The sequence below is a fragment of the Leucopleurus acutus genome, assembly GCF_964270905.1.
Source record: "Leucopleurus acutus genome assembly, chromosome: 1".
NCBI lineage: Eukaryota > Metazoa > Chordata > Mammalia > Artiodactyla > Delphinidae > Leucopleurus > Leucopleurus acutus.
This window is the reverse complement of record NC_139142.1, coordinates 74,556,981-74,584,957: the sequence shown is the minus strand read 5'-3', so window position 1 is coordinate 74,584,957 and position 27,977 is coordinate 74,556,981. Positions and strand designations below refer to the sequence as shown.

The 27,977-nt window shown below is 43.5% G+C and overlaps 1 gene segment (V, D, J or C); it reads left to right on the top strand.

The window, feature by feature from the left end:
- The first annotated feature begins 15,448 nt into the window (after positions 1-15,448).
- On the top strand, positions 15,449-20,638 carry LOC309958470 (T cell receptor delta constant-like). The segment is given in 5 exons: positions 15,449-15,512; positions 18,135-18,413; positions 19,018-19,089; positions 19,449-19,562; positions 20,513-20,638.
- The last annotated feature ends 7,339 nt before the right edge of the window (positions 20,639-27,977 follow it).

Genomic DNA, 27,977 nt, shown 5'->3' with positions numbered 1-27,977 from the left:
GAAAGCCCAGTCGATCTATTCCTCCCCTTTAGCATTTTGCCAAAAATTCAAGTCACCTTCCTAACTACCTGTCACTTAAACGAGAAATATTATTTTTAATGGAAAGGTTGAAGTTTTGCTGCAGAAATATAGTTTGGATACTGAACATAATATAGTCAGACTCTGGGCCTTCCCTGAGCCTTCCCACTGTCCCCAAAGCACCATCTTCATGGATCCAGCATCTGAGACACTGAGTACCACCAAGGAGAACAATCCCCAGGCAGAGGACATACAGGTCCATGGTCTTTGACTCTAGAGAGTCCACCAAAGTATTTAGGACAATTTCATCTTTTTTAAGGAATTGGAAAGTCACTGTTCACAATGGCTTCTGACCACTTATTCATCTATCAGTTAAAGCATATGATATAATTGATCTGCTAATCACTAGCAAACAAGAAGAGAGTGGTCAAGCAGTAGAGAAAGCCTGGGTTGACTGCTGCCATTGCAGCTTTGGCAGCACAAACCACATAGATTAGGACAGTGGTTTTCAAAGAATGGCCCATGGCCCACTAAGGACACAAAGACATTTTCAGGGAGTCTGTGATGTCAGAACTAGTTCCATAATAATATCAAAAGAATATTTGCCTTTTTCTTTGTGTTGACATTGCCCTGATGGTGTAAAAGCAATGGTGGATAAAGCTCCTGGTCCCTCATCATGAATCAAGGCAGAGGCCTCAATTCTGTATTAGTGGTCAATATAGCCTTCATTTCTATATTTGCAAGGGGGAAAAAAAAGCCAGTTTCTCCTAAAAATGTTATTGACTATATGAGTTGGCTAAGGCTGCCATAACAAAATAACACAGACCAGGTGGCTTAAGCAACAGAAACTTATTTTCTTACAGTTCTGAAGCTAGAAATCCAGGATCAAGGTGCCCACAGAGTCGGTTTCTCCTTATCCCTCCCTCCTTGGCTTGGAGATGACCACCTTCTCTCTGTGTCCTCATATGGACTTTCCTCTGTGCGTGCAAATCCTTTGTGTCTCTTCTCTTTGTGTGCCCAAATTTCTTCTTCTCATAAGGACACCAGTTAGACTGGATTAGGGTCCACTCTAATCCAGTCCAAATGGCCCCATTACACCTTATCTTTAAAGGCCCTATTTCCAAAAAAGGGATACATTTTGAGGTACTGGGGGTAAGGACTTCAACATATGGATTTGGGGAGGACACAGTTCAGTCCATAACATTGAAAAAGCAGTAAAAGTACTAATTTTATTAAATCTCCACTCTTGAGTATATGTCTTTTTAGTATTCTGTGGACAAAAGTGGAAGTACACATAAAGCACTTCTGTTGCATTCCAAATTATTATATTATCTCAAGGCAAAATATTTGTGCAACCGTTTGAGTTACAGGCTGAACTAGCCACTTTTTCCATGAAACACCATTTTGCTGAACAGAATGACTGGCAGGGAAACCATGGTTAATCAAATTTGGGTAGTTGTCAGGCATTTTCTTGAAAATGAATGAACTGAGCCTGCACATCAAGAAAAACAATGGACCATTGTTGCTAATAATAAAAATCTAAGCTTTCAGGCAAAAATTACAATTTGGGAAATTTGTATCTGCTACCATGAGCTGTATGGCTCCCCAGTATTTAAATAGTGCTCTGATTTAAAGATATTGGTGATCATATTAACTACTATGATATATTAGATATTGTATAATGTAATGTGATAACACACGCAAGTTGCCTAACACAGAGAGCCAATTATTTCTCAGAAGACCAATGGGTAAAGTTACAAAACCATGCATGGGTGAAAGTTCCATCCAAAATGCAAGCGAGACCAAAGGATTTTAATAGAAAAGAATATGGTAAGTCCATTAACACGGTTTCAGGTTTCATATTGCGACTAACCTACCTTTTTGTACTACATGGTTGTATGTATAAGGCCAAGTTTTGCTCATATATTGCAACCAAACTAATATATTGCAATAGATAGAAGGCATAAGTATACATGTGAATCCAGTTGTCTTCGAATAAGCCAGCTCTACCCTGATGGTTATCTGAAGACTATGATCAAACACCTCCCATCCTTTGGTCTATATTCTCCAAAATTTTCTAGCTGTTCCTCCCTGTATGTGGTTTGAAGTCTTTTCAACTGCTTGGTATCAGCTTTGAATCCACTGCAGTTTGTCTATAACCTTCAGAGAGTACATGTCAATATCAGGAGCAAGCAGTGAAGATAAATAAAGCAAGTTCAAAGTCCACAATCACAAAATTAAAAGCTCTAGGATGCCCTTGTCCAATCCCTATTTCTTTTCTTGGCCTGGCATCCCATAAATTTTCCCAAGTGCTCTGAATATCCAGGCAAGAAGCCTGATCCCACCCAGGATTGGACAACACCATGGTAAACTCAGCCTCCACACACCGTTCCTGTCCTCTGATCCCTTCTGGGAATGCACTTATTTGGCACTGAAAATGACGTAGCCTCCTTCCAGGAAGAGGGGAACTTCAGGATAAACCCACCCTGTGCCTGCCTCTCCCCTTTCCCACAGAAGAGCATATCCTACAACAATGAAAAGCCACATAAAGAAAGAAAATGCCAGGCTTCCAAGGTTTCCATTCTAAGGCCACTCCAGGGAAGGAGATCAGCTGGAGGACTGAGAGGATACCCAGACTTTCAAATTACAAATGTCAGAATAAAGGAACGAAGACGACTTGGTATCTGCCAAGTGTACAAAAAAATATTCCTGAACTAAGAATTGGGATACTTGAGTTCTTGTATGTTCTTTTGAAGTTGGGTGCCTTGGCCAGTTCCAAAACCTCTCTGGATCTTTCTACACCCTTTCATCTGAACATATCGGGGAGCAAATATATGATCCTTGAGGGTTCTCGCAGATGTGACATCCTAGGATGCTTCTCTAGAGGCACAGTTGACCCTTCATTACTCCAAATATGTATACAACATATTGATTTGAATACTCCAGATATGTGGTTTGAATACTCCAAATATGTAGACAACATGAAACTCATTTCTCTTTGCCTTTGGAATATATTTCATGGTGTGGAGAAAATCACAACAAATTTATGTTCCCAATGATGCTTAACTCAGGCTAATGTTAAAAATTTAATTATTTACAATTAATGATGCCATGCTTTCCTAAACAAATGCAAGGTAGTATTCCATAGGGCGCCCAGGGCCAGAGACAGTAAGGGACTAGGAATTGGGAAGATGTGGGTTCTAGCCATGGACCTGTCACTTCCCAGTTTATCCTCTCAGAATATGAGATACCGCATCCTTAAAATAGTTTCAGAAGACACTTTCTGAGAACTCACTCAATAAGGCACTGTGCTGGCACAGAGGACAGAGATAAACAAGACAAATTCCTTCTCTCAAGGGTCTGTATCTAATGAAAACAAAGGAAAAGGGTTTTGAGAGCAATGATAGAGATAAGCACTGGATGCAAGAAGATTCAGGGAAAGGGGCGCATCTAACCCAGTACAGTCTTTGGCACTCATTTAGAACTTCCCAGGGATGTCAACAGCTAAGCTCAGATCAGGAAATCAATAAGACCTAAGCAGCAGGGTTAGGGACAAAATTGGGAACTGAGGAAGGAAAGGGCATTCAAGCAAAAGCAATCACAGGGCAAAGTAAGAGATATAAAAGAACATGGCACTTTCAGGATGCAAGTAGTTCAAGGCAACTGAGTTTAAGGGAGCAAATGGAAAAGTACAAGATGTAGGCCTAGGAAGGAAAGCAAAAGCCTGTATTCCAAACCATCTTATCCTGAGCATAATGGAGAGCTACCATAAATTTTAGCAAGTAACCCCTTAGTTGGGGTCCCCCTAAGGCTTAGCATCTATAATAATCAGCTCTCGGCCAAGGGGACAAGTGGGGCTAAAATTCAGCTTGAGCTCTGCGGGCCGAGCCAAGGCCCTGGTATGAGGCTGCATCAGCTGGAGAAAGGGAAGCCTTTCATAAAGCTCACAAAGGTAACCTGTTTGCCAACTAGAACCCTAGGAGCTGCCACTGCATTTGCCCAGTAGGTCACCTTTTCCAAGTCACATAAACCAGCATATGGGCTACTGACTTTCAATTTAACAACCAGAGAGTCGATGGAGAGGATAAAATTCTAAGTTTATGTGAAAGCCCTTTGTCAATTATACAACACCCTCCATGTGCGAAGTGGGGCAGACAGAGGTGATTCAGGAGCTTAGCAGGTGACAGGAGAAATTACATTGCCCACAAACATTTTCTGCCAACCACAACTTGTAGAATCCACTTGAGACATTCAGGTCTGGTAAACTCCTCTGTGGGAAACCATATGAGAGTAGACTGGCCAGAAAGCACAGTGGGAGTAGACATCATGATTTGACCTGTTCTAGTCACAAACTCTAGGACAGATCTAGCCAGGGGTTCAAAAGAGTCTCAGACAGAAGCACCCAGGCCAGCCTCCCCTGAACTAAGCCAAATCCCTTTGATCTTGCTGGAGCATGACTTGGAGAAAACATCCGGCCCCGTAGTTCTCAGAGGCCACATTGGGCAAAACCAAAGGGAGGTTTTTATAAAGTTCTGTAGCATTGTGGGTGGGATACGCACAGTGATACAAAACCCACAGAGACCTGTACAAAAACTGCAGGGGTCAAAGTGACATTTCCCTGGGAAATCCATAGCCTGGCTACCATGCCCCAGGGACTAACACAGCAAGTAGGTGCCCTTCCTTGCTCAGTGACCCAAATGGGATGCCAAAAAGTTGTCCGAACCAGGAGAGGTGACCCCCAGTTGCTGGCCTCTCTCTCTCACTGCTGTTTTCTCTTGAGTGAAACTGGCATTTCAACCGTATTTGAGGAATACAAAAAGGTGATTCTCAAAAACTATCCTTGTCTTGGTTTCTATTGCAAAAAGGAATCTTATGGAATTTCTGAATCAAAATTCCTAGAGAGGTTTGCCTGAGAGCTTTGCTGTGCAGTTTGGGAAGATGAATCTAAAGAGAGGGATTTGTTTTTAGGCCATCACCAGTAGTAGTTGCTCATTCTAACACTGAATATACTATAAATCCCCAGTACATGGTTGGTGCTTCATGTTGCCCTGTAACCATTGGTATGCCACATGTTATCTGACTTAAAGCAGCCCGGGGGTCTGTGAATGCCTTGACTCTGGAATAGTCATGGATCCAAGACCGATCCCCTTGGCAACACCTGGTTTCTAAGACTGAGAGTTAGGTGTGCGTCTAGGAAGCGAGAAAAGTCTAAAATAACAGAAAGCAACCATTCCAAGAACTTCATGAATTGTCCTATACTGGAAATGTTCACCACAGGAGTGTGTGCTCCTACCTACTCTCAGACTACAACCTCCCAAAAGCAATTGCGAATCTGCAATTGACTATATCATCACGAACCAGCTGGATGAGCATCAAGTGCCATCTTTCAAAGAACCAAACCCTTAAGATCCTCCTATCCTCAAGATGACAGGAAGAAGAAAGGTGGCAGCACCGCTGAGGTATTTGGAAAGCCCTCAAGCGCTGTAAGAGAGACAGGCTCATCTTTAGAAAAGGAACTCGCCTGATTGTGGAACCAAGTAAGTAATTCATTTATCTGTTTTTTGAGGTTAATCCTCTATCCAAGGAGGCAGAAATATCAGGGAACGTGAGATGGGTAGTAGTAGCGTTAATATTGTGTCAAGGAGGAGTTTGGGGAAGATGTGAACTACTGTTAATCCCCTCCATAGGAATTGGGAGGGGATTGTCTATAAAAAAAAATAGATTGGGGGCTGTGAGAGACCCCACATAGCTCAGGGAAACTGAGGAGTTTCTGCCCAATGCATGGGCTTTGGGTCAGGCTGTAGAGACCACAGAGTCACTGGCTCAGCTCCCCTAGAAGAGTCAGAACTGACCAGGGACAAGGTTGAGCTGAGTCTGGGGGATTCTATCAAGGTGGCTCCAGATATAAAGAATTCTGACCTTCTGGGCTTCCCTGGTGGCACAGTGGTTGAGAATCTGCCTGCTAATGCAGGGGACACGGGTTCGAGCCCTGGTCTGGGAGGATCCCACATGCCGCGGAGCAACTAGGCCCATGAGCCACAACTACTGAGCCTGCGCGTCTGGAACCTGTGCTCTGCAACAAGAGAGGCCACAATAGTGAGAGGCCCGCAAACCGCGGTGAAGAGTGGCCCCCACTTGCCACAATTAGAGAAAGCCCTCGCACAGAAACGAAGACCCAACACAGCAAAAATAAATAATTAATAAACTCCTACCCCCCACCCCCCAAAAAAAGAATTCTGACCTTCTTTAGGCCAAACACTTGCTCTTGGGAGAGCTCAGAACTGAGTCAGCCTCCTGGGCACAGAGGGTTAGGCCAGGGTAAGTAGGCGCTGGTGTTGTTCTGTTTTTTCTTCAGAAAAAAGGAACCAGTTCCAGAAATCTGTTTCTAATTGTTTGAGCTGCAAATGGAAATTAGGTGACTAGTGAGGAAGCTGGAACATTCTGGTTCCCATTGAGACCAGATCCCAAGCAGAAGAAAGTGAATGTGCAATGCTTCCTTTAAAGCCTATAGGACATAGCCAGGCATAGCTCCCTAAGGACTCACGGCATCCATCTTCCTCACGAAGGGGATGCGGTGCCACTCACTAATGAACTGTTATAAAGGAATCGATGCTAACATTGTCAAAGGACTGTGCTCAACACAGGAGGCATCTTCTCAGGTCATTTAAGTGACATTTGAATCCAATTGTGTCTTGCTAAAAAAAAGGACATCAGTCTCCATTGGGCAGCAGCCTCCAGTTAGATAGTGGAGATTAATATTAAGCTAGAAAATGTAATAAACAAACACAAAACACCCCATTTCAAAGATCCTAGGGAAGTCTAGCAACGGGGTCCCAAATCTGCTGAGCTGGCTGCTGGAAAAGTAACAGCACGTCCTGGCCTGATGCCTTGGTGTTCAGCTTGTGTTTTCTAAAGTAAACGAAGACTTTAGAGAGGTGGGGTGAAAATGTGATGGGGTGGACTCCTCTCAGAGAATGATTAGGGACAAGACAGTCCTTGGTGTATGAAGTGAAGGAGGCATAGAACTGAGGGCAAAGGAAGGGAAAAGGAGGAGTGCAGGCTGGGCATTCCCAGACCTCACACACTAAAGGGAGAAGTGAGGCAGGGGCTTTGCATCCAAAAAAAGATAGAGCTCCAAAGCCGGCTAGCAGAGTCAGAGCAGAAAAATTCATATATTTTTAAAAATCACAGTAAGATTTTGAAAATTCAAATAATGGAGGTTCTTGCCGTTAGACCTCATTGGCTTTAAATTTTCTCACTAAAATAATAGTTTATCCACATTCCTGACAAAGTTAGTGACTGAGTTCCCTTATCTCCCTTTGTTCACCGAGTTCTTCCTAATGAATTAAGTTCTTCTGCTTACTGACTTACTTGAGCCAGCGTTGCCCTAAGTGTAGAATGCATAGTACGTGGCTTTAGATGGTACATAGATAGACTTTCTTTTCATTTCAATTGCACTGTCTTTTAATGGTATCAGCATAGTACAACTAGGTTGTCAAACCCATGTGATTTAAAGTTTCCTCTTAATTATATTTTAAGTTAAAATGTGAGTAAATTTAAAGAAAATTATTAAGCAAATCTTATGACTGATGGATGTGACCCAAAATAACCCAAAAAGAGATGTGATAAATTGAAGTTTAGGAAACACTGAGCCGGTGACTTCTGTTGTCCTTTGAAATAAAAAGATGAGGGGCACACAGAGAGGGCAGGATGCAGAATATCTTTGTATGGTGCCTTCTTTTTAGCAACAAATATTGGATAAAGAGGCATCACTGCAAACTCAGACCCTTTATCTTCTCAGAAGCCTACTTTCTTTTGATGCTCTTTCTTTTGATGCACCTGAGGAAAGGTGCTTCTTTCAAGTTCTTACTTGCAGGGCTCCCAGGCAGCACCAAACTAACAGGTCTACACAGATCTGCAGCCCAGATCCACCATAGCTTTTAGCCCTCCAGATGGAGAAAACCTGGGGTTGCCACTTAACTTTATAAAACAGAACAAGAGAACAGGATAAAATAGCAAGGAATAAAGTACCACAATGTAAATGTGTGCAATGACAGGAGCTTAGAAAGGGCCACAGTCATCAGGAACATCTTCCTGCCAGTGGGCCACTGGATGGACTTAGAGTCATATATATTATTATACAACATACATATATCATCATATCAACTACTACTTTTTGAATGCCTACTATGTATTGGGCCACTGGACTAGGCACTTTATAAATGAATGTCATTCTACTTGGTTCTCACATGATCATGCAAAATTAGGTACTATTACCTGCATTTTTACAGGTTAGGAGGGATTCCCCAAGATCACACAGCTTAGCAAAGCCAAAATTTGTATCATCCGTCTGATTCCAAAACCTGTGCACTTAAGAACTCTGCTCTTCTATCAGGACTGAAGTTTGATTGGGGCACATGTGGAGGTTTTTCTTGCCTGTCCCAGCCTCCCCCTCAGGCTTCTAATGAGCTCCTTTCCAAGCTGCCTGCAGAGTTTTAAGCAACAGTTAGGCTGTTTCCCTTCCATCCCCACCACAGTCCTTCACCAAAACAGGGCTCCTGCCCCCAAACCAAAACCAATTACCCAAAGAGGCATTCTCCAGGCAAGGGCCATCCTTGAATTTACACCCCTAGGGCTCAAGGGTCCCTAAACTCAGAGAGGTTCAGACAATGATCAGAGCATCACCCTTTCCCCCAAGAAAAAATCCTGGGATCATCAACATGTTTCTATAACGCCAAGAGATAGCTTTCCCATTCCCATCTTTGGCATTCCTTCCCTCTCACTCTTGATGAGCCTCTCCCAGAACAGAGCCTTGACCTGCCCTTCCCTCTGCCTGGAACCATTTTCTCCCTGAGACTCACCTAGCTTTCTCCCTCACCTTCTCCAGGTCTTTACTCAAATGTCACGTCTAATGAGGCCTTCCTCAACCACCCCTATCTTCAACAGTCCCCTTACCCTGCTTCATTTTGTATAGCCCTCACCTCCACCTGAAACTTTGAATGCTCACTTATCAGCTATCTCCCTTGTCCCCTGAAGGCAAGGGCTCTGAGTTGTGCCTTACCATTTCCATGAATACATTGAAGGCACTAAGTAAATGTTTGCTGAATGAACAAACAAATGAACAAATGAATGAATGAATGAATGCGAGGACAAGTCAATGGTGGTTTAAGGCAAAAGGAAATAGAAATGTAAGCAAGCTAGGCACCTCCAGAGCCAAGCTTGATCTCAGCTCTGCAACCTGTGACAAGTCAGTGTCACTATACGCCAGGCACCCTTCTAGGTGCTGGGGAATCAGCATGAATAAAACAGACAGAAACCCATGCCTTATTGGAGCTTACAGTGTAGTGTAACTACGACTGTAAGACAGATGGTAACCTCACTATATAAAATATATAGTAGTTTAGCTACAATGAGGTATCACCTCACCAGTTAGAATGGGCATCATCAGAAAATCTACAAACAACAAATGCTGGAGAGGGTGTGGAGAAAAGGGAACCCTCTTGCACTGTTGGTGGGAATGCAAATTGATACAGCCACTATGGAGAACAGTATGGAGGTTCCTTAAAAAACTACAAATAGAACTACCATATGACCCAGCAATCCCACTCCTGGGCATATACCCAGAGAAAACTATAACTCAAAAAGACACATGCACCCCAATGTTCATTGCAGCTCTATTTACAATAGCCAGGTCATGGAAGCAACCTAAATGCCCATCGACAGACGAATGGATAAAGAAGATGTGGTATATATATATGATGGAATATTTCTCAGCCATAAAAAGGAATGAAATTGGGTCATTTGTAGAGACATGAATGGATCTAGAGATTGTCATACAGAGTGAGGTAAGTCAGAAAGAGAAAAACAAATATCGTATATTAATGCATATATGTGGAACCTAGAAAAATGGTACAGATGAACAGGTTTGCAGGGCAGAAATAGAGACACAGATGTAGAGAACAAACGTATGGACACCAAGGGGGAAAAGTGGCAGGGGTGGTGGGGTGGTGGTAGTGGGATGAACCGGGAGATTGGGACTGACATATATACACTAATATGTATAAAATGGATAACTAACAAGAACCTGCTGTATAAAAAGAGAAATAAAATTCAAAAATTCAAAAAAAAAATATAGTAGTTTAGGTGGTAATAAGCCCTGTGAAGGAAAATAAAGCAGTGAAGAGGAATAAAGAGTATTAGTGCGAGGGGGCAGTGTGCAATTTTTAACAGAGGGGTCACAGAAGGCCTCATTGGAAAGGGGACATTTGAGCAGAGACCCGAGAGGGTTACAGAGGGAGCCATGCAGGTTTCTGGAGGAAGAGCATTTCCAGGCAGAGGGAACACAAGCACTGCCTGGAGTGTGTGAAGGATACCAAGGAGGCCTGGGTGGATGGAGGAGAGTGAGTGACCTGGAGAGAATTTGTGAATGAGGTCAGGTTGGTAATGGGGAAAGGATGGCTTCTAAGTCACTGTAAGGACTCGGGCTTTTGGATTCTAGAGGGAAGGTTAGAGAAGGGAATGGCAGTCACACTTGACCTTGGGAAGAGACAAAGGGAGACAGAAACCTGGATTCCAGTCCTCACCCTCAGCTTTAAGAAGTGGGCAATTTTATCCCAAACACCAAAGAAACAGGATTCTCTCCTCCCTCAGCAACCTCTCCCTACAACCCTGTCCCCAGGGAGCTCTGAGCTTAGTGAAATTACATGTTCCTGCTTCAAGTAACACTTTTTACTCTGAGTCTAACACTGATAAGCATTGTACTTACACCGAGCATTTACAGAATGCTTTATATATACACCCTTTCATTTAATCTTACAACCTCCCAATACAGAAGACAGTATCCTTGTTTTATAAAGGAGGCAAATGAAGCTCACTGACCTTAAGGAACCTGGCCAAGATTACACACTTAGTAAGTAAGAAACTGAGTTGAACTCGATTTCAGGTTTTCTGACATCTCCCTACTTCACCGCAACTGAGAAGCACTCTCCATTTTAGTGATTCTCAAAGTATGATATGCAATCCTGTATGGGCTGTAAACTGATCTGAAGATGCACTTTTTCTCCCTAGATTTTGTGAGTGACATACAAGCGATCTCACAGACAGTGATTTTTACACATGACAGAGGCTAATCTAACTGTCCCTTCTAAGTGTTAAGTATGCCATTGAAGCTTGCTCAGATTTGAAATTCATGAACATGTTATTAAAATGTTCCAAAAACTCTAGTTCTATTTTATACTAAGTCTGGCTGCTACACAGTGCCTGTCAATGATGCAAAGCTCTGACTGGATATGAAATGGAGTTCTCCTAAAAGGTTCTGAGTGGGGCATGTCACTCATTAGATCTTGCCCCACCTAAGTATAGCCAAGGGTTGACAATCACCCACTCTATGATCAACAGTCTACCTTTCTTTGCTCCTGATCTAAGAAACTCTTTTCCAACTTCTGTCGTTCAGAGCACAAATTCAGATTGTGACACATGGCAAAAGCCTAGATTTCTATTTGACACAGGAACCACCTCGTGCTTTGTCCTGAAGGGTAGCCCCCAAGACTGAGGAGGAAAGAGGTTAAGTAGATGAGACAGAAAATCCCATCCAATGACTATCACATGACTTGGCAACTGGGGGCAGGGTTGTGGTAAGAAAAAAGAAAGGCAGTTTTTAGACTGGGTTAATCAGCTGTGTATAAGCCACTGCTATTCGGCAAAGGAACCTATCTGAACGTTGAACCAAGTAAGTGACTCGTTGTTTTTCTTCTTTTGACCACTATGTTTGGCAATTATCTTTGTTAAATATTTTCCCAACTCATCAGCTTGGGAAACACTTCTTAGGTTGTTGAAAATCCCTCCAGCAGGTAATTTAGCAAGGGATGGTTTGAGGGGCAGGGACTGAGTTTCTGATACAATCCAGGGTGGGTACGTGCTGCAGTAGTCTTCTTGGTCCACTCTCCATCCAGGAGAGTTTTTGTGGCCTTCCCTCTACCTGACTAGCCTTAGTGAACCAGCTTACTTAACACCCATGCATTCACCATTTACAGATCTGGGTAATGACCAGACCTGTACTACAGCACATCTAGTAAATATGAGGTGCAGTGGTGAGCATGTTAGACCAAGAGTTCAAAGACTGAGTTCCAATCCTCTTTGACGAGCTCTGTGACTTCACTGAACTCGAGTTTCCCTCTAGCTGGTTCAAATGATTTCCCAGGTGTCTTCCAGCTTTAGCACACTAAGATCCTGGTTATCATCCAGACCAATTCTAAGGGACAATATAGTAGGAAAAGAGAGGAAGTCCAATGATGTGAATGTCTTATGACCCAGTGGGAATTCTGGGATTTGATAAAAAAAGATGCTGAAAAAGGAATCAAAACTCTCCCTATGTGTCCATTACTTAGACTTTGTGTGACTTCAGGGGTTTTGACAAGTGACAGCTGAGGCTCCTTTCAGTCCTGTCATCTATTACTCTGGTTCAATGAATGGAATCTGGGGTCTGGAGACCTGAGAGTCAGGCCCAGCTCAGCCACTATCTTAACCACCCTTAGCTCCAGTGACTTCCTCTGTAAGATAGATCTAATAATATCATCTCATGGAGTTTGTTACAGTAGTATTTTTTGAGGTAGTGTAAGCACAAGCCATTTGTAAGTAGTAAAGTACTTATAGATATGGTAGTCATCTATGAGTATTAGCATCCTTTTAATAGACTCCAAGTCTTTTTCTTCAATGGCTCTTGGTCCAGCCATCGTGTCCTTCCACCTCTAACTGAGGCATAGTCCTTTCTGATTGACTTGAACCTTACAGTTATGCTTCTGCTGACAATAGCCATTTGACAGTTAATTCCTTTTTCCCTGTGAAAATGTGATCCTGAAGCAAGATCTGGGGGTAAGAGATGACAGGTTTGAGGAGATAATAGCAGTAAACATAGGGACGTCCCTCAATGTCAACACTCAGAAGATAACACACATCAAAGAAGCTGCCAACATGAAATGCTTAGATCTCAGAAACCCTTGCAAAATTCTATGACTCTAGCTAACCCACCCCCTTCCAAACAGAAGCACTAGGCAGGGGGCAAATAGGTAGTAAGGTTTTTGGTCATGATGTCTGAAATGGTGTGCTGACAGCACAACTCACCTTTGGAAACGGGACTCAACTCATCGTGGAACCGAGTAAGTTATGCATTTTATTCAGTGTGTATATTCCCTTGGAGTTGTGGCATAGTCCTGAATAAACTTGAGAAGTTAGGAGGTTCTAAATGGGAAATCCATTGTTGTTGTTACAAAGAGCCAGGGGAATATTGGAGGACAAATTCACTAGGTTTCTCTTAAGAACATATTCTACGTATGCTTGGAAACTCTGTTCTGAGGATTAGTATTGATAAGTCTTCTACAACTGCTTAAATAAAGCCCTTGGTCAGGCTTCTGGCCCTCTGGTCAGGGACTGGGATCAGGGAAAAGGCAAGTTCTAGACAAGGAGAATCCACTGTTTATGAGGAAAAAGAGTCATGGTCACAGCGTAGGAAGAGGGAGGGTTAGAAAGAAGAAAAATATTATTAAAGAAGGAGTTAGATCAAAATAGCCTTCTCTGCCTCAGACGATAAAAGCCAATCTGCCCTTGTCTCTTTTTTGCTGAGAACTTGCATTAAATCATCTTGCCTGGCTCACACTAAATGTTCTCCAAGGTCCCATCCTTGTCTGGGTCTGCCGAGAACCGTAATGTGCACACCTCCCTTGTTAGCCCTGAATCTGAGGATTCTGTAAAGGTTCAGGAGCCCACATCCAAAGTAGAAACACAGCCCCCAACTTCAAGACAATAGCGAAGTAGTGGTGCTCTCCTAGAGATATTGTCCACTGGCAGTCTGTTCCAGTGTTTGGAAATCCAGGGGTCATATTCAGGTAGTCTGGGTAGCTGCCAACAGTCAGTCACTGGGAGCAGTCCAGAGAACAGCAGTCTTTCAGATGCTTCCCAAAATGCCAAAACCAATGGGGCATTGGTTAGATTCTGATTTTGTTTATTTCAGAGGAAATAAAAAGTGGGGAAATATACATGAATGTGGGGAGGCGATCTGACACTCCTGAAAGGGACTGGTAGTGTCAACGGGGTCTCTGTCTCTCAGAGGGTAATATAAACTTATAGGCATACTTGATTGCCTCTTGCTTCCAGGGAAATAGTGGAATTTGGTGAGTTTTCTTATCTTTGAAGGGAGAGAGACTAGAGCAATGAAAAGAAGGAAAGAAACAGAATCACGTTGTAACTGATTGCAGTCTGATTGATGTTGGGCAAATTGCATCTGAGCAAAAGGTGTTGTGTTTCATTTTCCCTTTAAATCATTTCCACTTGAGATTCAGAGTTATCTGCCGTGTTAGAATCAAATCTCTGAGGCTGTGCCTTTGGAAGTCTTCAGAGATGAAACTGATGCTTAGCCCCTCTGTCGAGATGCTGACCTGAGCTCTCCAGGGATACCCCAATTGCTTCTCTGGTTTTCTCTTCCTGCAGTGATCAAGTGTAATATGATGATATGAAGCTCAGGTAGGGGGGCTGAGGATTTCAAATCAAACCCCCAATCCTTAAAGTTTTGACAACCTATAATGGCCCTATACAACCATCCTTCCCTTTGCCTAGCTCTAGCCCTAGACTCTTGATTTTTGGGTGATAAGACAGAGTAATCATCCTTAAGTTCTATTTCACATGATTACTCTGTCCTCCTGAGGCTTGTATCTAGATCCAGACTCAAGAGAAATTATAAAACAAAAATAAGCAATCCAAAGCAAGCGCTGGCTTCTCTGACCTGTATCCATGACACATAGCACCACTGGGCTCCCCTGTCGGCTACCAATTTCTTGTTCAACCCTCAGGTCCTTAGAAAGCCTTTCCATGGACTCAGGGAATTAGAAAGTAGGTTTGTTGTTATTGTGAGACTCAGTCTGAGTGATGGGGAAGAAATTAGGTTTCTAATCAAAAAGGTGGATTGTGACCCAAGAGAAGGACCGGAATATGAGAACAAGATCTGTGTCTAAACCCTCCTCGGCCTAACATTCATTACAAGAAATGTCAATATTCAGTGCCCCATCCCTGCTCCCAAGCTAATGTGTTCTTCTTGGAGAGCCCTCCCAATAAACGGGATGTTAAATTTTCCATCCTGAAGGCAGCTATTGGTCACCTGTCACCCTCTTCTCTTGCTCTGTCTCAGCCCTGTCCCCTGTCCCAGTGCTTCTTGGCTGGGGATTTCATGCTCACCTCCTTACCCAGCAGTTAAACTATTATTAGCTTCAAAGGGAACTGAGACTCTATGAGTTTGACCCCTGATCTAATAAAGAGCAGCTTTGTAGCTCTCTGAGTGGCGGGGTCTCTAGGCTGGGACCCAGGCTGGAGAGGCAGGATACAGATGTTCTAGCCCAGGCCCCAGGACCAGCCCCAGGCTGGTTACCTGTGAGGCAGCATCGCAATGTGCTCCTGGGACACCTGACAGATGTTTTTTGGAGCTGGCACCAAACTCTTCGTGGAGCCCCGTGAGTTGATTTTTTTCCATACATTTCTAGGGAGGAATTGACTCCTGGGACTAGGGTTGCCATCCAGTTTGCATTACGTGAAAAAGTATAACTAGGAGTTGGAGTAGTACAGATGGAGTGGGCCACAGTAAAGATATTAGGCTGAGTAGCTGTAGTAGCTCTGTAATTATTTTTACTTAAAAAAAAAAAAAACTTATTTCTGAAATCTTCAGAGCAGCCCAGAAAGCAGAAAGAAATCTAGAAGAATTATACTAATAGTTGGAGCATCAGGTGGAGGAGGGGCAGAGGCCCAAATTCTCCAAGGTGGTTGCTTCATCCTTAGGCATCCCTTTAGCTAAGCTGACTAGTGTGAATGACTTGTTGCCACCTGTAAAATGTCCGGCAGCTGGAAGATTTAGGAGAGAAATGGTCAGCCTGGTCAGAGTAATCAGGTAGAGCAAACTTACCTGATTTGTGTTCAAGTTAAATCCCACATTGGCAGAGACCTTTGAAACTGTGAGTGACATTTGTTATCCATGTTGCGATGCTTAGGGAACCAGTAAGACACTCTATGAGAATCTAGAACATAGATGACTTCTAAGTTTATAAATTAAGAAAAACTGTTCAGGAAAGGTATACACTTCTTTTTGTATTGTTTACCAGCACATAACCTTAGCATTAGATGGGTACTCATAAAAAGAGAAAGTCTGAAAATAAAATAACAATTGCCCAAATAAATAGCACTTTGCAATACATGCTGAAATATAATTATGTTTGTGGACCAAGGAGAAAGCCTGGAAATTCTCAAAAGATAAGTGATTACATCTTTAAATTTTAGACTACAATGTAGTGCAAATTTTATACAACTTCAAATTTTGGTTTAGGTCTAATATAAAATAGACTAGGTTACATAGGGCAACTATATTGTATGCATCCAATTTTTATTTTTTATTTTTTTTTGTGGTATGTGGGCCTCTCACTGTTGTGGCCTCTCCTGTTGCGGAGCACAGGCTCCAGACGCGCAAGCTCAGTGGCCATGGCTCACGGGCCTAGCCACTCCGCGGCGTGTGGGATCTTCCCAGACCGGGGCACGAACCCGTGTCCCCTGCATTGGCAGGCAGACTCTCAACCACTGCGCCACCAGGGAAGCCCTGCATCCCATTTTTTAAAAAAGGTTCAATTCAGTCAGATAGCCTTTTCTTTAGTTACCATGACACCAAAGAATGGGTTAAACACTTTACTTTCAAACAATTGTTTTGAACGGATAGACATTAATTGAGAAAGAGGATCTGAGAAAAATGTTTTACCAAACCAATGCATTATGCTCTATCTGAAATGCTGAGTAACAGATTCAGAGCACAATATCCTGAGTGTATGACCTTCTTCAGACATCTGTCTTGTTGGTTATATCACATTATTCAAATTATTCAAGCCAGGTCTCTCCAGCCCAAAGTGATCATTAGCAACTGCCTTTGAAATTAGGTTTTTAAATCCCAAGCAAGGCTTAATTATCCAACTAAATCAGACTACGATTGGGTCACACTCTTAAGTAACGAAGGAGATAGGGTTATTTTGGTTTTGCTTTATAATGGACTAGTTTCCTTTCTCTATAACTCATTTTCAAGCTCCCTTGAAAATCAACTGGAATCCATCTCACCAAAGTCAGTATCGTAAGAGAGAAATGCCACAGTTCTGGAGGGAGGTGACTGAGCAGAACGTGTGGTTTCCAAGCCGTTACTGCTGGGGTTATCGGTGTCTGTTATCAGTGGCTTCAGCTATGCCGTGAAACAAAACAATGAAGGTTTTCTCCTTCCACGTTCCAGGACAGCCCTTTGAAAAATCCCCAACCCCACTCTGGTTTTAAGGAAAGAAAAAGATGCATATACAGAGTAGCAGATAGATGACTGTCCAAGATGAGGCATGAAAGGAGAGAAGGCCAGGAGGAGACCCAATTATTGTAACCAGTGTTCCACAACTCCACTTAGAACAAAACAAGAAGAAATGGGCTTAAACTAGTTTTATGTTCCTAAGGACTTCTGAGAATGATAGCTGTAATTCTCTGATTAAGACTCAAAAGAAACTGTAGGGTGGTCCCTTACATAAGAATTCACCTGAAGGCAGAGAGATGGACCACTTAACTTTAGCAGATCCCTTCCAGTCCAAAAAATGGGGATGACACCCTGAAATGACACAAACACCTCCATCTGCAGAGTGTTAGAACCAGTTATATAGTCCTTCTCAGACCTTGCCCTGATCTCATTCCAAGGGCTCATGCATTTAAAATAAACCAACTGATTCAGAGAGATTTTCAGCCTAACTGGATTATCCAGAGGATTATTTAATAAAACATAAATATTTGAAACTCAAAAGACTCAAAATATACTTCTTTGTATTTGTCATTTTCTATCTCTGCTCCCAGCCATATATCTCTTAGCAGCTCCTAACTAGAAGCCAAACTGCTGCATTTCATGTCTACTTCTCTTAGCCATCCTTTCATAGAGGTGCTAACAAGCTCAGGTCACTAACAGGATGCAGGAAAGTCTGGATTGTAGTGTTTGGCCCCAGAGGAATTGAGGAAAACATCATGGTTTAACTCCCACACATGGATAATCATCTCACAAAATAAACTGATTATATTTGCAGAAATTCAGGCTGTTGCCAACCCATCCGTTTTTGTCATGAAAAACGGGACATATGTCACTTGTCTGGTGAAGGAGTTCTACCCCAAAGATGTAACTATAAGTCTGGAATCATCCAAGATAATAAGAGAATATGACCCTGCTATCGTCATCTCTCCCGGTGGGAGGTACAGTGCCGTCAAGCTTGGTCAGTATGGAGATCCAGATTCAGTGACATGTTCAGTTCAACATAACAAACAAACCTGGCGCTCTACTGACTTCAAACCGAAGAAAAATACTTCAGGTAGGTCCTATCTGGCCTCAAGGGGCTGCGATTGTGGGGAAGAAAAGTCAAGGGAAAGAGAAGTCAGAGTTGTAAACTCTTGACAGATCACTCTCAACATGGCGTCATGCTGGAAACAAGACTTAGGCTCAGACTCAAGACTTAGGCTAATTCCCATCATTGACTAGGAATTAAACTCTCTGCATCTCTGCACTGGAATCTAAGATAAAGCACATCTTATTTCATCCCCATCTCTCCTCTTCACCAACCCCTGTCTCCTTCATCCTAAAGACTCTAGGGTTGAAAATTCATGTGAGGTCTAATCTAGTGTGAATGCCATAACAAAGGGCAGTCCAGCTTATCATGGTGTTAATTATTCTAGTTGTTCTTACAAATTAGAGGCATACCTGCATGTGGGCCTCATGGTACAATGGAAAAAAGTCTCAGGACAGGAAGTATGTTGACTGTGCAAATAGCTATAGGACCTTAACCAAGTCACTTCTCTGGTCCTTAGTTTACTTACTTAAAGTCTAAGTAAGTAAAACCTGAAATCCAGTTTTAAAACCTGAAATACCTTAAGCCTCTCGGTTATCATTGTAACCCTGACCACTGCTGTTTGTTCCAGAAAGTCCAAAGCCAAAGGAACCTGAAAACATCAATCAAACTCAAACTCCAGAGACCTGCTATGAGCCCCAAGGTTAGTTGAAACCAAAGGGCCAACTTCAGAACTGAGGTTAAAGCAAACTCTGTCATTGTCAGATGTGGCCCAAAATCATTTCAAAAGAAAACAAAAACCATACCTGAGCCCAGTTGATTCCCTCTGACTCTCTAAGCAGAGTTTGCCTGGCTGCAAGCATGGGTTTTTCCAAAGCTTGCCTTACTGGATGTGAATAGCAGCCTTAGGTCTCTGAAGGCTATCTGGCACCAAGCTGGGCTTCAGACCAGGAAGAATGATGGTGATTCAGGGCAGGCTGGTTTCGGTACTGTGGGTCCAATTTCTGGAAGGAAATTTAGTCTCTTGCTGAAGCCACCACTGTCATTCTCATTCAATTGCAGTGCAAGCCGGGAAGGTGAACATGATGTCCCTTGCAGTGCTGGGGCTCCGAATGCTGTTTGCCAAGAGTGTTGCCATCAATTTTCTCTTGACTGCCAAGTTATTTTTCTTTTAAGGTAAGAACTATCTGCTTCTTATTCCTACCTCCACCCAAACTATGCTGCACATGGAGGAAAGGACTTTAGGAAAGGCAAGAAGCATTGAGAAAGGAAAAACACATAGAGACATATTATGATTTACTAAGGTGGACCTTTTCAGATACTCAGCATAACACCCCATCTCCTGTTAGCCTTTTATTTCAAGCAAGACTCAAAATTCATGTAATATAATATAATACCAGCCAAAAATCCTCAAGACTCAAACTCAGGAGCTAAAATAATTGGACCTAAACAGGAGAAATCTTTTTCTTTACTGCTAATTTTGTTTATATGGCCAAGGGATCATGGGCTTTTTGAAAGGCCATCAGTAAAGCTTCACTTGAAGAATATTCAGGGGGAGCAGAACCTATCTTTGCCCAGACAAAGGGGATGTCAACTCTCGATCCTTAATCATAGGACTCGATGCGCAGACCACCCTATCTCTGGGATGAACCTATGCTCCCATCCTTAGTGAACAGCTCACTACTAGTGACTCAGGATGCATGCAAAGTTGAGGATGAGATGTGAATTATTTGCCTGTTACTTGCATTGCCTCTTCTGGTTATCTTAGACATGAAATTTGACCCGGGGCTTAGGTTTGCCTATGTCACTAACTCACTATGTTACCTAGGCCAGGTTGCTTCACCTCTCTGGGCCTGGGTTATCACATCTGTAAAACAAAGGAGTGAAGAAGAACTAAAGGAGAGCAGATGGGTTTTATGACTTGTGCCAACATAGATAAACTGATAGTGACTAGCTGAACTATCACCATGTGTAGAAGGGAAATGTGCCAGGATATATTAGTGATGTCTGCAACGGTACAACCACAGCAAGTACTGGCCATCCCCAGGACTGCATGACTGCTATGATTCCTTCCAGCACTGACAGTCTATGATTCTATAACCCTGACAACTTTCCTTCACTTGCAGGCTGACCGGCATGAGAAGGCTACACGCCCTGAAAGAAATCAAAAGCCTACAGAGGTGCTATCTCCTAGGCTTTCAACTTCCTGGTGGTTTAAGTTGACCCGTCCCAGCCTTGCTTAAATGGCTGTTTCCCAAACCAGTTTTCCTTTAAAGGCAACAAACCCAGCTTATCCTTCAGCCTGATGAAAGACAGAAGTCCTGGAGAGTGGGGCTTATGGTCCCAACTGTTTTACATGCTGCTTTATAAAAGGATATAGAGATATGAAGGTATATAGGACACATTTTTTTTCCTACAACTGACACACTTTGAAAATGGTGTTTTGTTCCTTTGACTTTCTTTGCCTCCAGAAGTAGAAAGCAGGAGCCATTGGGTTCCTAGCTCCATTCTCCAAGAGGAAAATAGATCCTGGGCTTCTACTGAAACACAAAAGGCTCTGCTCAACCCAGCACTAGGTTTGCCCCAAACTAGCGTTCTCATCCACAAAGGCACTTTCTGCTTTTCCTAGTATTTGACAAACAAAACTACATTTGACTTCCTAACACTCTCTGCCCAGGCAATGGGGTTTCTCAAATCTCATCTAAATACTCTCAGAGTTATTAGCAGAGATCAGAGTAAAATGCAGAGGAAATGGGTTTCTCTCTATTAATTGATTTAACGAACATGAATTACTCCAAGTTCTAGGCACTGTACTGAGGGTGCAAAAATACGTAAGACGTGGGTCTTGCTTTCAAGCAACTCATTGTGCAAGTGTTCTGGGAGGGAGGGACAGGAATGAGACCCCGAGATTTCCCCTGTAAGAACAGTGTCTTCATGACCCCCTGCCTGCCCATCCATGCCCAGGAAGTTTGAAGGCACTGGACCTTTGGTATTGATGGTTTTCTGCCGTTCTTCTTTGTCTCTATTGCATGTATTAAAGTGCATTGTGTGTGCCTTGCTTCTGGCTTTCCTCATTGCGGACCATCGCAGGGGGTAAGGGGAGCTGTGAATTCACTGGTAGTCAGACAAAAACCACACTGAGTTTATAGGTCACACCACAGCTTCCTGGGCCCCCAGCCTGCAGGCTCCTGCCTCAGGGACCCACCCCTGGGTTTCCTGCTACTCCAACAACATCAGCGTCCCTGGTGTGGCCTCTGAGCTCTGCTCCTCCCACCTCAGCAAGGCCAGCTTTTTCCGGGTGCACAAACCCAGGTAGCAAATGTCTAGCAACCGAGCACTGTGGGTTCCTCAGCACCTATGTGGGCTGTCAGGCAGGGGCTCATGAGGTTACAAGTGAAAGAGCAACGTTCATCCACAACTCCCCCATCTTTGCCATCTGCAGACTCCCATGTCATGTCCTCACAACCCAAACCAAAGAAAGGAGGCAGTGGCATTCTGAGTCAATGAGTTTAGGACAATCTAGATGGATAAGCCAGGTCCATCCAGGGGAAAACTATTAAAACATTCCACACATCTTCACCTCATGTGCATCAAGAATGCCTGTTTCCAAAACATTCCCATCTGTTACCTTGGGCCATTCTTAAGAATGTTTCTCTGAAGTTGCTAAGAACAAAACAACACATCCTCATTTTTCAGATGGAAAAAAATATGTCCCCCAGAAAAGGTATGTACCTTGTTCAAGGTCATTCAGAGAGGCAGCGATATTTCTGGGAGCAGAACAAAGTTATCAGAAGTGCCAGCCCCAAGTTCCTTCTACAAGAGCACAGCACATCCCTGAGACAGGGAAGAGGGCTTGTTTTGAAGTTCAGCTAGGCTGAACTTCAGAATAGTCCTGTACATAGCATATGAATGAGCCACCCTCTGGCCTACTTTGATCTTCAGCGAAAGGCATCCTAGTATTTTATAGAACCAAGAATTTCTTCCACCAAAAGGATGTTCCTGAAAAGATTTAAGGCAGGAGCCATAGGGGATTGCGGCTGCCTTCTGGTGTGGAAACCATGCTATCGTGGATTATAGTTTTCCAGAGCTTTCACGTGTAGAATCTCATGTGACCCCAAAGGAGTCTCCAGGAGATTAGTACACACACTCAGTAGGTGGCAGAACAGAAGCCCCAGAGGCTGAGTCATTTGGCCTGATCCTTTGGCTCCCTCACGCATGTCTTTTCCATCCCTCTCTATAGCGACGGCTCTCCACCTGCCTGTGTTGAAGCCCAGATATACTGCTGCCCAAGCCACCTACTGATACAACCTCCTACGGTGCAGCTGCAAGGGAGCCCCCAGAAGTGCAGCCCCACACCCCTGGCTCTGTCATTAACCAGATCAGCGACCTTCCAAATGTCCCTCACTTCTCTGGGCTTCAGTGCTTTCCCTATAAAATACCGTCTAAGGCTTCTACTATTTCTAAGATTACATCTAATAACTCTAATAGTTGTTTTAAGGAAGAGACACCCACAGAAGTAGAGGAAGGAGGGATGGATTCCCAGGGCCGAGGGTATATCTGTTTTTGACATCACATTGTTGGTTTCCCCTGGAGGTAATTTCTCCCCTGGGGATACCACTGAGCTCCAAACTCAGGGCCTTTGAAGCTGGGATTCTGGTTTTCACAGACAGCTTTCTGGGAATATCTCAGTGCTCTTCAGTGAAAGAAAAATGTTCTCCAAACACAGTAAGTAAAATGGAGGTGCCAAAGAGAATCCAGGAGAAATAAGGTGGCTGTACAAGAGGATGCAAATGAAAGGTAAACCAGGGAAATTCTTTAAAGTAAGTAACTTTGTGTCCAATTTGAGTCTTAAAAGGAAATAGGTCAATTCACAGCAATGGATGAATGATGGACACTAAAATAAAGACACTTCCAAAAGGCTCTCCTGAAGTTGGCCCTTCACCAGCCCCGTCCTGATACGCTCCCAGCGCATGCAGCACATCCTGTCAAGCCCTGCTCTGTATCAGGCACGACCTGGGCACCAGAGTCTCTCAGACGTGCAGTCTCCCTTCCCCACGACGGGCACTCGGGCAGCCAGGGCCCTCTGTGTCAGAAGTGGGGAGATGTCTGCTCCATCGGAAGCCAGGGTGCTTCCCTGGATGTGACCAGGCCTTTTCTTATTTGGAAGACATGTTAGGGCACCTCTAAAGGCCAGACTGGACCACAGAATGACAGGGAAGAAGGATGCTGTGTCCAAGGACATGAGCTGTCCGGAGAGGCAGCTCTGCCAGGCTGTGCCCAGGGGTTTGTGTGCAGACTTCCTGGACACCTGCATCACCGTGGGAGCGCAAGCCACAGTAGTAAGTGGCACTGTCTTCAGGCCTCACTGAGGAGATCACCAAGTGGAAGGTTTTGTGGGTCAGGCTGTGCTGCACGGAAAATCTACCCCGAGCAAGATCCGCATCGTGGGATTTAATGTTATTCCTGTGCAGGACAAACTAGAAGGAACGATCTGGTCTTATTTGGTACCAGTATAAGTCTGGATCTAAGTATGTGGTTTGGAAAATGCATTGTAGTGTCACCTCACTGCCACTCACCACTATCTGCTCCTGGGAAATCTGGGTCACTTGGTTACACAGCACGTCCTTGTCTGTGAAGAGAAAAAAATAATAAAACAGTGAAGTCTTACACTGTGCAGGCACTGGGTCCAGCACAGGCCCATCCGGAGGGAACCCAATGGGCAGAGGCAGGGGAAAGACACAGAGATGAAAATTAAAGGCAGAAAATAACTGGAAAATCCAGTGTGACTGAGAAAGAGCCCAAGCCTTGGAAAGTAAGAAAAAGGGAAACGGGTGATAGAACGAGCAGGACATAACAATGAGTGTACTTAACAGAAAAACAAAAGGCTGAAGCCCACAAGAAGAATCATCTTCTTTTCATATCAGGGAGGAGGATATAGAATAAAACTGGGCTCCTTAAATCTCTGAGACCGTCTCAGTGCTTCTGAAGGGAAGGAGATGGGAGGGAAGTGAGGGGAGCAGGGCAGCCCTGACGGTCACGTGACTGAATTAGCTGTAATTCTCTGGGGCGCATGCTTCCAACCCAGGAAAAGCTGTTGTTACTGTTTTTGTGGTCCTCAATCCATCCTGTACTAATCTTTTTGTAAAACACAATGAAAATGAATTAGTTTTTTAAAAAGAAAGAGAGACTGCAAGTCCAATGATCACGTACTTCGATATCAAATTGCCCTAAAAGTGGCTTATCCTCCATTTCTGCATCCTCTGGTCACAGACCGGGTACCAGTCCAGGATCGCACTTTGAGTAGCACTGTCACACAGCACTAGCACAGCTGCACACACCTGGAGTACTCTATACATGAGATAAATGAATGAGGACCTTAACCTAGTCTTACATATTTGTGTAAAAAGAAAAAGGAGAGGGTTGGATGAGGTCATTTCTAAAATCTGCCCTAGCCCTGAATTCTAGAACTCTTTTATTTTTGTTGTTGCTGTTGTTATGTTTTTTGGGGTTTTTTATACAATTTTTAAATGTTGCACTCCACTGACAGTTACTACAAAATATTGAACTCTTCTATTTCTCATGCTTGAGGGAGTGCTGTGGTCCTGAGAACGCTCACTGCACTTCCCACAGCTTGATTTCCATCTCTCCCTCTGCAGCATACACTTGGCTCCAGCTGGAAACTTCTACCCCCCGGAAGCAGACCTTCCCAGTGGGTGAACGGCCGTGAGTGGGTTACAGGCTCACTGAGACAGTGCTCACAGTGGACACTGGGACCTGGGGTGGCTGGAGCCCCGGAGGCCAGCCCCTCCTGGCTACATTTCAATACAAATATTGTCTTCTGGGTAAGCCAAGACATGACAACTACTGGGAAGCACTGCCCTAAAAAACAGAAGACCAAGTGGCTCCCCAAACCTAGGAGTGTTTCTAGGAGTACTTCCGGAGTTCCTTTGTTTCCCTGGTCCCTCACCTCCAATTCATCAGGAAGGCCTGTCAGTTGCACCATGAAGTGTGTCTCCAGTGCATCCACTTCTCTCCACCGCCACTCCCACCACCTCCCACCAACACCACCATCTCTTGTCAGGACCACGGCAATAACGCCCCTTGTCAGGTCCCCTTGCTTCTGCTCTTGCCCCTGGACCATCTCCTCTGCAGGTCTTTATAAAATGTACATCTCATGATGCCAGCAGGGCCTCCCTTCCTGGGCCTGTGACCCACTGTACATGGTGGGATCTCTGCCCTCTGTCCAATCTCCCTGCACGTCCTCTCCTGCCTCTGTCACTCCCCTTCAGCAGCTGTGGCCTTCCTCTGCTCCTCTACCTGCCTCCCTCTTCTAGGTCCCTGAAACTCTGCTTCCAGGTTTTCACAAATCTCAGCTCAAAGAGGCTTTCCCTGGCAAGTAAATTAGTCACTCACCTGGGTACCCAGAGTCACCCTCGATTTCACCTCTTATTTTCCCTCACATCACTATTTGTCATCATCAGGTTTCTACACGTTTATTATTTCTTTCCCTTCTCACCCCATATACACATACATATACACCATCATGTAAGCTGCATGAAGGCAGGGCCTTGCTTATCTGTTCACTGATCTGTCCCAGCCCCTAGGACTGTGTCTGCCACGTAATTGACAACCAACAAATATTTGTGAACAAAGGAATATAACTTTGTCCACTTAAAAACTCACCAATGGCATGGATAAGTTTGCCGAATTTGTTTTAAATTTTTTTAATCAAAGTACAGTTGATTTACAGTGTTGTGTTAGTTTCTGGTGTGCAACATAGTGATTCAGTTTTATATATATATATATATTCTTTTTCATATTCTTTTCCATTATGCATTATTACAGTGTACTGAATATAGTTCCCTGTGCTATATACAGTATTACCTTGTTGTTTATCTATTTTATATATAGTGGTTTGTATCTGCTAATCCCAACTCCTAATTTATCCCTCCCCCAACCCCTTTCCCCTTTGGTAACCATAAATTTGTTTTTTATGTCTGTTAATCTGTTTCTCTTTCATAAATAAGTTTACTTTTGTCATTTTTTAGATTCCACATTTAAGTGATATCACATGATATTTGTCTTTTTCTGACTTACTTCACTTAGTATGATAATCTCTAGGTCTATCAATGTTGCTGCAAATAGCATTATTTCATTCTTTTTTATGATTGAGTAGTATTCCATTATATATATATATATATATATATATACACACACACACACATATATATCACATCTTCTTTATCCATTTTCTGTTGATGGACATTAACGTTGCTTCCATGTCTTGCCTATTGTAAATAGTAAGGTTGCCAGATTCAGTGAATAAAAACACAGGACACCCAGTTAAGTTTGCATTTCAAATGAAAAACAAAAAAACTTTTTAGTAATAATTGGGATTTGCCATATTTGGGATATATTTACTCTAAAAAGGTATTCGTTGTTTATCTGAAATTCAAATTTCACTGGAAATTTTGCATTTTACCTGGTAGCCCTTGTCGTGAAGATTAGCAAAAGTGCACACCAGGAAGTCTGCAGCCCGTGTGAGCATCCCCAGGCCCTCGGCTGTGGAAGAGGCAGGGTCAGCAACAGGGCTGCTCTGTCTGATCAGCTGCTGCCAGGCCTGCACTGCCCCCTGCAGGCAGGTGTCCCCTCTCAAAGGCACCAGCACCTCTGCTGGGGAGAAGGCCACTTCAGAACTTCCCACTCTCAGATATTCCACCGGCTCTAGCAGTCCCCAGTCAGTCTCTGGGAGTCTGTCCTTGTTCTAAAGATGTTGCCAGGCATGATATTCATGAGAGCTGAGTGTTCCCTTCCTGATCTAGGCAGTATAACAGTTAACAAATTAAACTGCTGCTCTTCTTCTGATGGCCCAACCTCAGTTACATCTGCCCATACCCGAGAACAGAGGAAAGGGCTTCAAAACCCTCACTTAGAGGGACAAGCCCTCTCCCTAATCCTTCCCATGGAGACCTCCTTGGGTGGCACATCATGAAACTCCCCACCATGATGTCCTTCCAACACTCCTTGAAAGGCATCCCTTCAGGAAGGGCACTTCTCAGAACAGCAGTGCAGTGTCATGGTTAAGGAGTGGGGTTCCGGATCCAGACTGCTTGGGCTCCTATCAGCTCCAGCATGTACTTGCTGTGTGACCCCAAACACGACCTAACCCTTCCAAGCCTCACTTTCTCCATCTGTAAAATGAAGATGATAATAATAATACCTTTTTCACAGGACTGTTGGATAATTAAATGAAATAACACATGCAATACACCCAGCAAGTGATCTAAGAACGCTAGGCATTGCTGTTGCTATTGTCATTTTTATGAAATAGACTGATGAATAAATTTCCTAAGAGCTTGAGTCTCATCAAAGACGTTCAGAAATAAGATGCTGAGTAAATCTAAAATATAAAGTTGTGAAATCTGGCAAAAAAAAAACCCAAACCATGTTGTACCAATCGATGGCAAAAAAAAAAGTGACTCACATCCTTCATTTGCTGTCATTGCTGTAAGTGTGTCATTGAGCTCTGCACTCTCCCGAGACCTGAGCCAGCTGTGCTCATCCCAAACCCCTAAGAGCACTGGGAACATG